The following is a 12,628-nucleotide window of genomic DNA, read 5'->3' on the forward strand; positions in this document are numbered from 1 at the left end:
GGGCGGGAGACAGGGCCAGGCCCGGGTCGGGAGGGTGGGCGCCCCGCGGGTCCGGCGCCTGGTGGTGGAGTGAGAGTCTCCAAGAGCTGAGACCCTCGGCGAGGGGAAGAGTGTGTGTGTGTGTGTGTGTGTGTGTGTGTGTGTGGTGGGGTGCGTGCCGAGAGTCCTGGCCTGGGGAAGGGTATAGAGAGAGAACTTGGAAGGCTCAGAGCCTGGAAATGCAGGAGGAGGAAAGCTCCCTCTACCCCGAGCTCGTACTAGGGGGAAGGAAGGTTGAGGGGCCCAGGAGCCCGGGCTGGGGGAGAGAGTGGCCTGTGGGCACACGCACACGCTATAGGGAACCCAAGAGAGGAGAAAAGGGACGAGCAACTTGGAAATTAAGATTAGGTATTGGAAAAGGGCAAACAACAGCAGTGCTGCAACAGATGCCGCTCCAAATTTTGCTTCAAAGGCCCTGGCGTTTAATGCACGACTGGCATCTACGCTAGTTTAGGCAATTTAGTATTTTCAGTAGGCCTGACCTCACCAGTGGCTCAACCTTCTGGGCTTGTTGGCAAGCACCTAGCCCCAAGAACTCCCTGCACCCACAGCTTGCCCTGTCACCAGGCCTTTACGTTGCCCTGCATAGGAGCAGGAAGGGACACGGAGCCTGTGGGTGCTCTGTGGAGGGCATGCTTTCACCTCCAGTTTCACCTCTGTCTGTGCTCCAGGGAGGAGACTGAGGACTGGTGTCTGCCGAGAGGCACGTGGAAGCGGACAGATTTCTCATCCCTGGGTGCAACTTCTCCACACCCCCTAAGCCCTGTCCTGGGCTGGAATCCCTGTGAAGGGAGAGCACAAAGCGCAGATTGTGCCTGAGGATAGTTGGATCTGCTGTAAACTTTAATGATGAAGGCATCACCCAAAGGCCACCTAATTTCTCGTTCCTCACAGAGGAGGGAATCTGGGTTACCCGAAGCACTTTTAATTTTTAACTAGGCAGACAGTGATAACTTCTGAAAACACCAAAGACCTAAAGGAAACTGCAGAAGCTGGAGGACCACACCAAAGCAGCTCACAGACTTTTCTCAGGGGCCATTTTCAGACCAGTAATCTAGAAGTATTGCCTGCCTGGGGGCGGTGTTTACCAATGCATCTCTTCCATTTTTACCCATTTCCTTCATTTGGTTCTATTTTCACTTGGTCAAAGAAACACCTGTATTATATACCCAGACTTTCCCCTAAATTGCAAGTTAAAAAGAAAAGGACAACATGGAAAACACCTTGAAGTACTGTCTAGAAGCTATTACAACATAAAAAGAAAGGCACTGGGTTGGGTTTTGGGAGACCTGGAACCTTGCTCTGCCACTAATTTTTTGGCTAAGGGAATCTTTTTTTGCGCCTCGGTTTCTTATGGATGTGTTACTGCAGGTGACCCTGTAGCTCAAAGATCCTTGGGAAGGGGGAGATTAAAATTTTTCATTCAGATAAATCTTCATTCAGTTTGATATTTAATTCACTCCTGTTTTAAGGTGAGAAATAAAAGTCTGAGCATATATTTCCTTGTCCTAAGGTACCTTGATTCTCTCATGATGCCCGAAGTATCCTGCTGATGTTTAGCAGGCTTTGTGTTTCCTTTGTACCATTTGCAAATATAGTGAGGATTACAGTGGTGGCAAAGGAAGAAGGGCTGCAGGATTCTTGGACCGGATTATCTCACGCTTCTTTTTCCATTTTCGCTCTCATTAGCATACAACTTTTAAAAGTTGGCCTGGGCACAGTAACACTTTCACACATCCATACTAAAATCCATGCTAATCTTTCCCAGGGGATGTAATTCAGTTTGAATTGATATTCTAATAAAATACTGGCAAAGACACAATCACAGTTTCCCTGCAATGCATAATTAAACTAGCACTATGCAGTTGCTTATGCTTCGGATAATGGCTTCTTTACATATTGTTGGTTATGAAATTTCAGGGTGTTCGTTCCTGTTAATAGAACATTTTAAAACTACACTTTTAAGCAAAGTGGATTATAATCTTAGTTTGTCATTGTTAGGAAAGCAACAAAACCTGTTTGCTTTTAAATTGGTTTGGGACAGTATTTAGCATATCCAAAATTCCATTGTGTTTTTCTGATAGTAGCTGAGTTCTCTCTATCAGTTTTAAATCACTGGCACAGATGTACACTTGTTTGGAGGCAGTTTGAGTCTATCCCAAATACACAACATTTGGGAAAATATTAACTATTTTTTGACAGACTAAAGACAGGAGGATTTGCATTGGATAATGAAATTCAGAAATGCTTTTCTGCTCTTTTATTTGAAAATGCTTTATATTATAAAGCTACTCTGATTTAGCACTGCCATTGATAACCTTCTCCAAAAATGCTGTATACTTTTAGTTCCTTCACTTCACTTTAGGTAATGGTTGCTGAAAGTATGATATTCTTTAGGTTGTGAATTAATCCATAGTCAAACTGAAAATTTCATCATTGATAGTTTCGTTTTATGGCCAAGAAGACCTGACATTTTGATAAAGGAGCTGGAGAGGAAGAGTGGCTTCCTTTGTGGAATCCTGTGCATTTTAGGGAAGCTTGGGTAGCTGTGCACCATCCCCAACAATATAAGGAGGTCATTATTAGCAGTGCCCTTAGATGTACTCACTCATGAGACATAATGTTATCAATATTGTCCTTTGTGACATTAATAATCTCCTATTTAGGAATGAGGGCTAAGTCAGACTGTCTCAGAAAGTGAGTGAAGCTTATTGCTAGGGCTTGGAAGGACCACATCATTTATTTGAGTTCAAGCCATCTGATCATCATTCACGCACTCATGAGCTCTAAACTAGGTTTATCTTCCAAAAGAAGAGAAGATCCTGGGTGCATAGGCCAATGAGGAGGGCAAGGATTGCACCAAGAAGTATATTCTCCTACCAGTAGAGAGCTAGTGTTTGTGTTTGAATGAGATTTATATGTAAGTTGATTGCTCTCAGCCAGAAGGAAACAAGAGGGGCCTCCTCACTCATGACTCCAAAGCAAGCAGAAAAGAATTACTGCTCAGTGTCTGGAGAGCTTCTGTGCTTACTACAGTACTACCAGTACTTCTATTGGAGTTCTTAAAATAAGAAAACTATACTCATTTTTCTTTCATTTTCCTCGGGGTTTTGAATAAAGCTCCCCCCTGACCCAAGAAAACAGCACCCTGTTTTGGCAGGACACAGAAGAGGTGCTTGTACATATGGGAGCTGTGCAAAGTGAACAGTGTTCAAAGAAAATGCAACTCCAGAGAGATGTGAAGGAGCAATGGGCTTTTAATGCACTGGAATTACTTCTTTGTTTTACAGTGAGACCTGCTGACCCATGAGACCTCCAGTATCTTGAATGTAGTTCCTGGTTCCCTACCAGTTGTTTTAATTAGGCAAAGTAGGCTGCAGTAACAAATAGGTTCACAAATAAATAATGGCACAAAGAACAGTTCAAAGTTGTTCTTGGCTGAGGTGTAGAGATGACTATTCTCCGTCTTGTAGTTTTGTGGGACACTGGCTTCTTCTGTGTTTGGCTCCTCTGTCTCCTGGGGGCTTATACTATTTTGTATCTTGATGAAATGGGAATAAAGTTGGGTGCAAGGGGCACCAATTTATTAAGAGAGTTGAGCTCAAAGTGGCAGACCTACCTTTTGTTTCCCTTCTCTTGGCCGGAACTCAGGCACCTCATTTCTCTTCCTCTCTCTGAGAAAGCCTGTGACATACAGCCTAAATGTATCCACACAAGAAGAGGAGATGGGACTGTAACGCTCCTGACAGCTGCACCACACCCTCCTGGACTCGGACATGTTTGTATCACAATAGGTAATGTTTATCAGGGCTTCCTAAATGCTAAGGGCTTCACATACAGTTTTTTCATTTAATCTTTTCAACCATCTTGTGAGGTAAGAGACATCATTTCCTTTTTGTATTGATGAGATTGAGGTTTCCAGAGGCAAAATACTTGTACAAAACCAAACAACAAATGGAGAGCCAGAATTCACACTTAAAATGCTATTTGCCTGGGAGAGGGATGCAAAGGCAGGCTCACAAGTGTCTTCACCACTTTCCCAAAGAACTAAAGTAACTGTTTCTCTTTCTCCAAGTCTGTTGGAAGAATTGGAGGAGGGAGGTGATTAAATCACCTTAAATCTGTTTTAAAATTCTCCATTTTCAACAGCTTTCTGCTTTTAACAATGCTTGATTCTGTGAGAGACACTAGCCCCTTTTTGGGGCCAGCGGAGTAACAGAAAGCAACTTCTAACAGACTGGCTGGTGCTGTAAGGTAGCAATTGTATTTAAATTTCAGTATCAGTAACACTGGCTGGAACCACCTAAAGCAAAGGAAGGAAGGGGTATCAGGGTACATTTTCACTCCTTCAACTACCCACAAGGCTAGAAATGGAAAGTTTTATGTGACAGTTTATTTTTACAACTTAAAATTTTCCTCTACTTTGATAATTAAGACAACCTAAGAGAGTCTTGTATTTGGGCCAGTGTAGCAGCAAATTTATGAAGTAAAAAAGTGGAGGTTTTCATGGAGTCATAAGCTCACCCACACTGTACATAAATTTATTGCTTAGAATGCTCTACATTTAAGGCTTATCAGGGAGCAAGTATACTATGAACGAATTAACTTTGGAATTTATAGTTTTTGAAATCAAATAGCAGCTTTAGCGCTCCTGTAATCAATTTCTTTTTGTAGCAATGCTATACCTTGAAAACAACAACAGGAAAAAATCATGGTCTGAAAAGCATCAAGTTTTGTACATACTTGGATATAGAAAATTAGAAACATCCATTTCCAATTAAGGCAACAATTTGAAATTTAGCATTTAAAAGTTATTTTAAACAGAATCAGTATTTTCGGTGATCATTTTTGATGCAGAAGGATGCATATATATCTATAAGGTATGAAATTCAATGAATAAATATGTCATTGAAATGAGACTGAAAGTATTGTTTTGAAGCTGATCTTCTAAACTTCCTCCTGGAGCTCTGTTTATCCTGACCTGGCAAGGCTGTTGTATTTCAATTCAGGGCTTCTTTTGCATACAGAAGTACAGACTTGCTGAACTGAGCCAAATCTGTCTATCCAATTACCGGGTAAGAGAGCTGACTGTAGCTTTCGACAAAACCTGTAATCTGTAAAACTCTATAGTATCAGTGACAGCCTAATGAAAGGGAAGGGCCAATAGAGTGTATATGTTACTCCAGTGATACACAGATGCATGGCTCGCTCTACAAATAGCCCACTTCAAATCTAACACCAAAGAGCAACAAGATACATAGGGCCTTGAAAAAATATCGTATGCTGTGTCCACCATAATTTTTAGGTAGAATGACTTACAAAGGAAAAATTCTCAGCAGTGTATTGCAAATCACTTAGCTAGCAACAAAGCTTTAATTACAATTAAAAATCTGATTTATCAATTCATTCTGAGCAGCTATTTTAGTGACTGTAATACTTGGTGAATTAGGCTTTGCTAAAATTTTCATTGCATATACAGAAAATCAATCCAGAGGTAATGTTTGCTTATATTTTGTCACACACAAATAATTTGAATTTAAAATCAAAAGTTCATCTCTATAAAAACATAATATCACATAAAAAGCTAGATACCAATGTTATGCAGATTGGATGATACTCTGTATAACATTTAAAGGCAGGTAAAATGTATTTATCATGTTAAAGTTTGGAAGAAGGAATATCTTTAGGGAGGAAGGAAGGCAGAGAGGTTGGGAGAGCCAGAACAGCAGATTTTTAGGTGCTTATAAGGTTCTAGTCCTTGATCTAGGTTCTGGGTACACTGGTATCTTTATCTTGTTCATTCATTCAGCTGCCCACTGACAATTTGTACACTTTTCACTATATATACATAATAAGCCAATTCAAAAGTTTAAAAAGCTTGATCTCCATAATATGATTTTAATGTTTTAATAAATATGTTTATACTTTCATCATACTCAAGCTTGGTTTTATAGTTGTAAAAGAGCTAGTAAAAGTTTTATTAAAAACAGAAATTCAGATTATGCTCCTTTTTTAAAAAACACAGATGTGTGGAAAAATTGAATTGATTTAATCTGTATTTGACTGCAGTAAGAAGTTAAATTCTTTTTTTTGTCATTCATGGAAATACAGGCAAGAATAAAATCAGGGTAGGGTACACTTAAGAAGATATTTTAATTCATGTTATCAGTATATCTTATAAGAAACCCAAAACCTCTGTAAGTGAGGTTTTTGCTGGACCCAGCATTTTCAGTGGTAATGAAGTTCCATGGCTATTATCATGATCATCTAGTAATCAATACCCAGGATATCTACTCCAGTAGAAATAAAAGCCCTGGTAAAATGTTTCCATTTATAGTTCCTTTTTTTTCTTGATAGAGGTGGGAGTAGACAATAGATAACTTAGTAAATGTATATTTCGATAGCCAAGCAGCCATATAATTGTTAACAAATTATGCTTTAATTTTGATTTGTTTTCAAATCAAACAATGTGAAGAAGTCTAATGTTAATTTACCCTCATGCCATGATGGCACGGCAGGTAACTTAATGCTTATATTCATTGTACCAACATTTATTGCCAGGCCAGTGGGAGACAGTGATGCAGGAAACATGGCTAAGGCCCTCTGGGAGCTTACACCTTACACAAATTATTAATTACTTACCTGACAAATGTATATTTTAAAGCACCTAACATGTGCCAAGCTTATTCTCAGTTCTGGGGAAGGGAACATCAAAAAACAGCTTTTCTTCGTAGAGATTTACATTCTGCTGGGCCAAGACCAAGAAAACACTTTGTCTTGCTTTGTTTTTGTTTGTTTTATTTCTGACACAGTCTCACTATGCAGTCCAACCTGACCTTGAACCCACTACGTAGTCTAGGCTGGACTTGAACTTGAGATCCTCCTGCCTCATTCTCCCAAGGGTTATGATAACAAGCATGTGCCTTCACACCTGAGAACACAATATTTGAAGTCTTCAAATATAAATTTTTAAAAGTATATGGTATAAAGTATGTTTCTGGTACACGGGATCTAGCTCAATCTTCCTTTTTCATCTACTCTGACAGTCTCTGCCTTTTCCTTGGGGTATTTAGTCCAGTTACACTTTCCCCTGGTGCACATTTCCTATATGCCAGGACACTTTCTCAATTATGTACAATACCATCATCAGAACCAGAAAATTAACACTATTTTATTGCCATATGATCTTCAAATTTCAATCAAGCTTTGTCAGTTGTCTCAATAATATCTATCCTATAGAGCAAAAGTATCTTTGGTACTGTGTTTTGAAATTAGTTTTTGTATTTCTTCAGCCTGAAAGAGTTCTTAAGCTATTTTTGATTTCCTAGAACTTGACACTTATAAAGGTTAAAGACCAGTTATTTTGTAAAATTATTGTTTATTATTTTTCTAATATTTGCTCATATGGCTTAGATTATTCACATTTGGCAAAGATACCATGGAGGTGGTGCTTTGTTTTTCTTATTGCATTACATACATATAATTTCCATCTGTCCTGTTATTGATAATGTTCACATTGGTCACTTGGTCATGATGGTACCTTCCAGGCTTCTCTGATGTGAAGTTAATTTTCTCTTTCATAATTAGTATGTACCTTAGGTGAATGTCCTGTGGAACTAAGCAAATGTCCAGTTCCTCATAAACTTTGAACTTAGCAATTTATTTGCATCAGTGTGAACTCATGGTTTCTAGTTTCAGATAATAAATTATGATCAATTATTATTATTACTCATTTTGCTTTGAATTTATTTTGCTGGGCTTCAAGGTTATTTCTGGGTTGCTCTGAGATGTCCATATATTTTGGTGAGTACTTTCTTGACTGCTAGCACAAAAAAAATTTAAGTTCTGCTGTTTTTTTTTCTGGCAAAAATCTCAAAATCAGTCCTGTCTCTGTTTTCTCCAGTGAATGTCTTTCCCACTCCTCTTGGCTCTGATTTGACATGCCAGACCCCTCCTCCGAGCATCCCTCCTCACCTTGCTGTCAGTTATTACTCACGTATTTTCCACTTCCAGTGTTTTTTGTTTCTTTATGTAGATCTGACTTTCCACTCGGCTTCTTTTCCTACAGCTTGAAGATCTTCATTTAACATATCTTGTAGAGCAAATCTGATGGTGGTAAATTCTCTCAGCATCTGTTCATCTTGAAATATTTTTAGTTTGCCTTCATTTTTGAAGGATATTTTTGCTAGATATATAATCCATGGGTGACAGCTTTTTCCTCTCAGCACTTTGTAAATGTCACAGCATTGTCTTCTGGCTTGCATTGTTTCTAGTGAGAAGTTAGAGGTAAATTCTCTTTGCCTTGGTTTTAACATTAGATTACAAAGTGTTAGAATGTACTCTTCTGTTCTGCTAAGAAAGGCCACTTGCAATTGAGCTTTATTAATTGAGCTTTTTGGGCTGGTAGGTTTTTTTTCTTTCAAAATTAGAATTATTTCAGCCATTAATTCTCATAAAAATTTATTTTTGTGTCTCCATCTCTCCTCTTCTTGAGAGCCCCTGTTGGCGTGCAGAGCAGTCTGGGGAACATTTCCCCACCAGCTCCTGACCAGTCAGAACTCCAGGGATTCTCAGTCCTGTGTCCCTCTACAGTCTCCCTGCTCAGGTCACTGTGCTCTGGCCCTTGTTTTCTTATAGGGCTTACTGAGTCTTGTCCTCACATTATCAACTTAGTAATTAATGACTAAGGGAACCCCTGGGAACTTTTTGGCTGAGCCTTGTCTGTGCTGCCCACTCCCATCCAGTGCCCTGTCAGGCACTCAGTGGCCCTGGAGTCTAACTTCTCCTTCCTTAGTGCAGCCGGAATACCACACTGTGCCTGGGTTTCACCCTCTGCCTGTACTTTGGAAAGCACCTCCAGGCAGAAAGACAGGGCTATTGTGGGGCCACCTAGAAATTTTTCTTTACTCTAGGACCATAAGCTTGTGTTGCTTATTGTTCAATACAAAAATACTTATATATATTCCGTTTTATAGCTGCTTATGTGGTGAGTGGTGCTAATTTGAAATGTCACTTTTCATAGTCAAGAGTGAACACTGAGTAAATTCTATACTATGTTAGAAAGTGAGAGATGCTACAGAGTAAGTAGCACAGAGTAAGAAAGAAGGATAATGCAGGGTCAGAGAGGTATAATTTTAAATTACAAATCAGGAAACCAGGGCTGGGGATGTGGCTCAGTGGTGGAGTTCTTTCCTTGCCTGCACAAAGCCCTGGGTTCGTTTGCCAGCACCACAAAAAGAAAACAAAAAGAGAAACAAATCAGGAAACAGGCATTGCAGTTCATCATGATAAGCTTAAGGAGAAGAGGTACTTTAGGCACTTAAATGAAAGAAGGGGCCCCTAAGTGATCTAGGTGTGCTTGGGAAGCTTGAGGAGAGAAAGTCATATCTAGTCTAAGACTCAAAGGATGAGCAGAAGTTAACTGGGCAGTGAGATAGGGTATGAGAGTGCTGGCGTGTTTCCTCACATATTAGAAACAGAGAGGCATTAAGAACACACAGATGTTTGTCAGATATGTGTTGTTTCCTACAGCTGGAGTGATGCTGTATATTTAAGCAGAGATCAAATCATAGAGAGCCTTGCAAGCTATAGTAAGAGGTCTGCATTTTGACCTATGGGTTTGAAAAACCATTGAAAAATTTTAAGCAAGTGTAAAACACAGCTACATCCTCTGGATTACCAAATCCCCATCTACAGAATGAATACATTGGAATTAATGGAATTTTTTTAAATGAATGAGTCTACTTTTTATATATAACATTCAAGTTTTGTATCCACATAAAAAGTCAATATCAACTGCTTACTATAAGAAGTTCTTGAAAATATAATGCGTTCCAAAAATATCTTAGATCACACATTTTCTGAGACATAAAGTGATCTGAGCATAATGAAGGAAATTGATGATGAAACTAAAAGCAGAATACAAAATTTTGATTTCTCAGTCATTATTATTAAAAGATGTAAATGACTAAATTACAATAGAAGATAGTCACTTGAAATGTGGTATTTGTGAGTACATTAAAACTTTAGACAAAATGGATAAAATGTTTACTTTGAAAGGTTGGTAGAATCACAAAAGGGACACAAGAAAGAGAATAAAAAGAAAGCTAGCAAACAAGAAACTAGTCCTGTTGTTATTTCCATGGCAGATGGAACAGATAGAAAAAATTGCTTTTTCTATTTTTCATATTATATTTGATTCAACTTAATTCAACAAACATTTATTGGCTTTCATACTAGGTACTGAGAGAATGAAAAAAAAAAGATGACTAAGACTGTTTTCATACCAAAGGCATTTATAGACTTGGGGAAGCAGATGTTCCTAATTATTTGTTACAAATCGTAGAATAAAATGAATGGTTTCCACCTTGAGGTGGGAGAAAATAGAAAGGGAGCATTTCGCCATATTAAAAAACACACACAAGGGCCAGGTATATAGCTCAGTGGCACAAGTGCCTGCCTAGCAAGTGGAAGGTCCTGAGTTTGATTCCCAGTACCAAACACACACACACATACACACACACACACACGAATGCTATGGCACCTCCTCCCACCCCTGCCCCCGTGAGCGGCTGAGCATGAGGTACCATAGGCAAGAAGAATAAGCAATTGGCCTGATCCTGGACAAGAATAATGCTAAGCAAGAGGAGGTAGCTGGGAAAACCTCCAGAGCTGGGGAGAAAGTATGGATCTGGCCAGCAACTTCAGGTACTCCAGCATTTCCCTCCCCAAGTGACTGGGTGAGAGAGAACCACAGGAGACCACTGCTGAGAAAGAGTGGGCCAGATATAGACCCCCTTGAGAAATGTAAGGTCAGGATGGGATGGGCTTGGGCCCTGCCCCCATAAGCAGCATCTAAACCCTGTGAATGTTGACATTAAGTCCAATAGTCCACTGGAACCCTGGTATGATGGCCTACATCCAGCAGAGACCACAGGGTTGATCATGTTTCCCATCTACCAGTGTGAGCAAGAACACTCCTTTGCTTGGATGGTAAACAGAGTCTGGGGTGAACTGGCAGAGGGGCTTCTGTTGTAAGGAGGACAACTCAAAAACCCATACGTCCTAAAGCTAGAGAGAGAAAATCATGACTGGATGTTTCCCAAGACTACAGATATTTCCAAAAAAGCACTTACTCAAAAACATATTATTTCTTTGATTCGATCTTTTTTTCTCCTCTCTTTTCCTCATTGGGATTTTTAGGGGTTTGGAAATTTTTCCTTCTTTTTTGGACTTTTTATCTTTTAGTTTTTTTCATTTTTTCCTTTTTGACTATTTTCACTGTCTTCTTTTTCTGTTTTGTTCTTCCCTGCAACTGTCTTCTATTAATTTCCTTTTATTCCTCAATAGGACCACTACCTCATTTTTCTCTCCATCATCTCAAATCTCCTTGATTACTGTTTGAAATTTTACTTTTTTCTTTCTCCAGTTCCCCACTCTCTCTACCTTTATTAGTATAACTAGTAAGATTTATGAATCTCTAGATACTTAGTTAAGATTACACTATTGCTGTTGCATACTGTTCTATTGTTAGTAGAGGTAGAGTTGCTTCATTTAGTAGATATATATTTACTGTAGGTCAATAGTTGGTTTGACTTAGTATTCATAATATAATTATAGATTCCTTTTCTATGGATAAGCGTGGTCCATTATTTATCCTTCTGGTTTGTCAATAATCAGTTTGTCATTGATGCTATAATTGATGCTGATTTTACTACTATAGCCAAGGTGACATAGTTATTACTGTTAATTCTTTGGACATCAATATCTAGAATGCTTTGAGGTCATAAACAATACTCTAGCCCATAGCTGGAGAACTGGACACTGGAGCAAATACACTGCAACCTCTCGTATCAAGTAAACAGAAGTGGTTGAATCCTGGGACAGAAGCAAAGGCCAATATTGTAGTTAGGAATTCTCAGAGGACATTGCTGAAAAGTAGACATTAAATAAAGAGGTCATCATATAGGCTCAATAAAGAGCCTACAGGAGACACTAATAATAAACTAGCAGAGAAACAAGCCTTCCCACTATAATCAACCCACAAGCCTCAATATAAAGAAAAACAAAACCAAAAATAGAAACATGAGAAGATAAGCCAGGAAAATGCTTCCCCAAACTCCTAACTCTTCCAGAACTGATACATGTGGAATGGAAAGGAAGGAAACCAAAAACCTGACAGTTGAGTTATTTGGGATAATGTCAGAGGAGATAACAAAACAGATCAGTAAGGCATTTGGCAAGCTCACAGAGAAAACAAACATATAATGGGCCAAATAAAATGATCAGGGAGCCTAAAGAAGACACTAATAATAAACTAGCAGAGTTAAACAAAATGATGCAAAATGTGAATGAGTAACATAAAAAAGAACTAGAATACATACAAAGGCTCCAAATTCAGGAGGTTAAAAGTTCATTGAAAGAAAAGGTAGCAGAAGTGACCAATGTGAGGACAGAGTGTCAGAACTAGAAGACAGTGCTGTTGCTGAACAATCAATGAGAGGTACCTTAAAAACAGGAGAACATGACTTATGGATCCAACAGGTTCTAAAGCAGTGATGGTGAACCTATGGCATGTGTGCTGCAGTGG

This window comes from Chinchilla lanigera, unplaced genomic scaffold (genome assembly GCF_000276665.1).
Source record: "Chinchilla lanigera isolate Chin_1 unplaced genomic scaffold, ChiLan1.0 scaffold00029, whole genome shotgun sequence".
Lineage (NCBI taxonomy): Eukaryota > Metazoa > Chordata > Mammalia > Rodentia > Chinchillidae > Chinchilla > Chinchilla lanigera.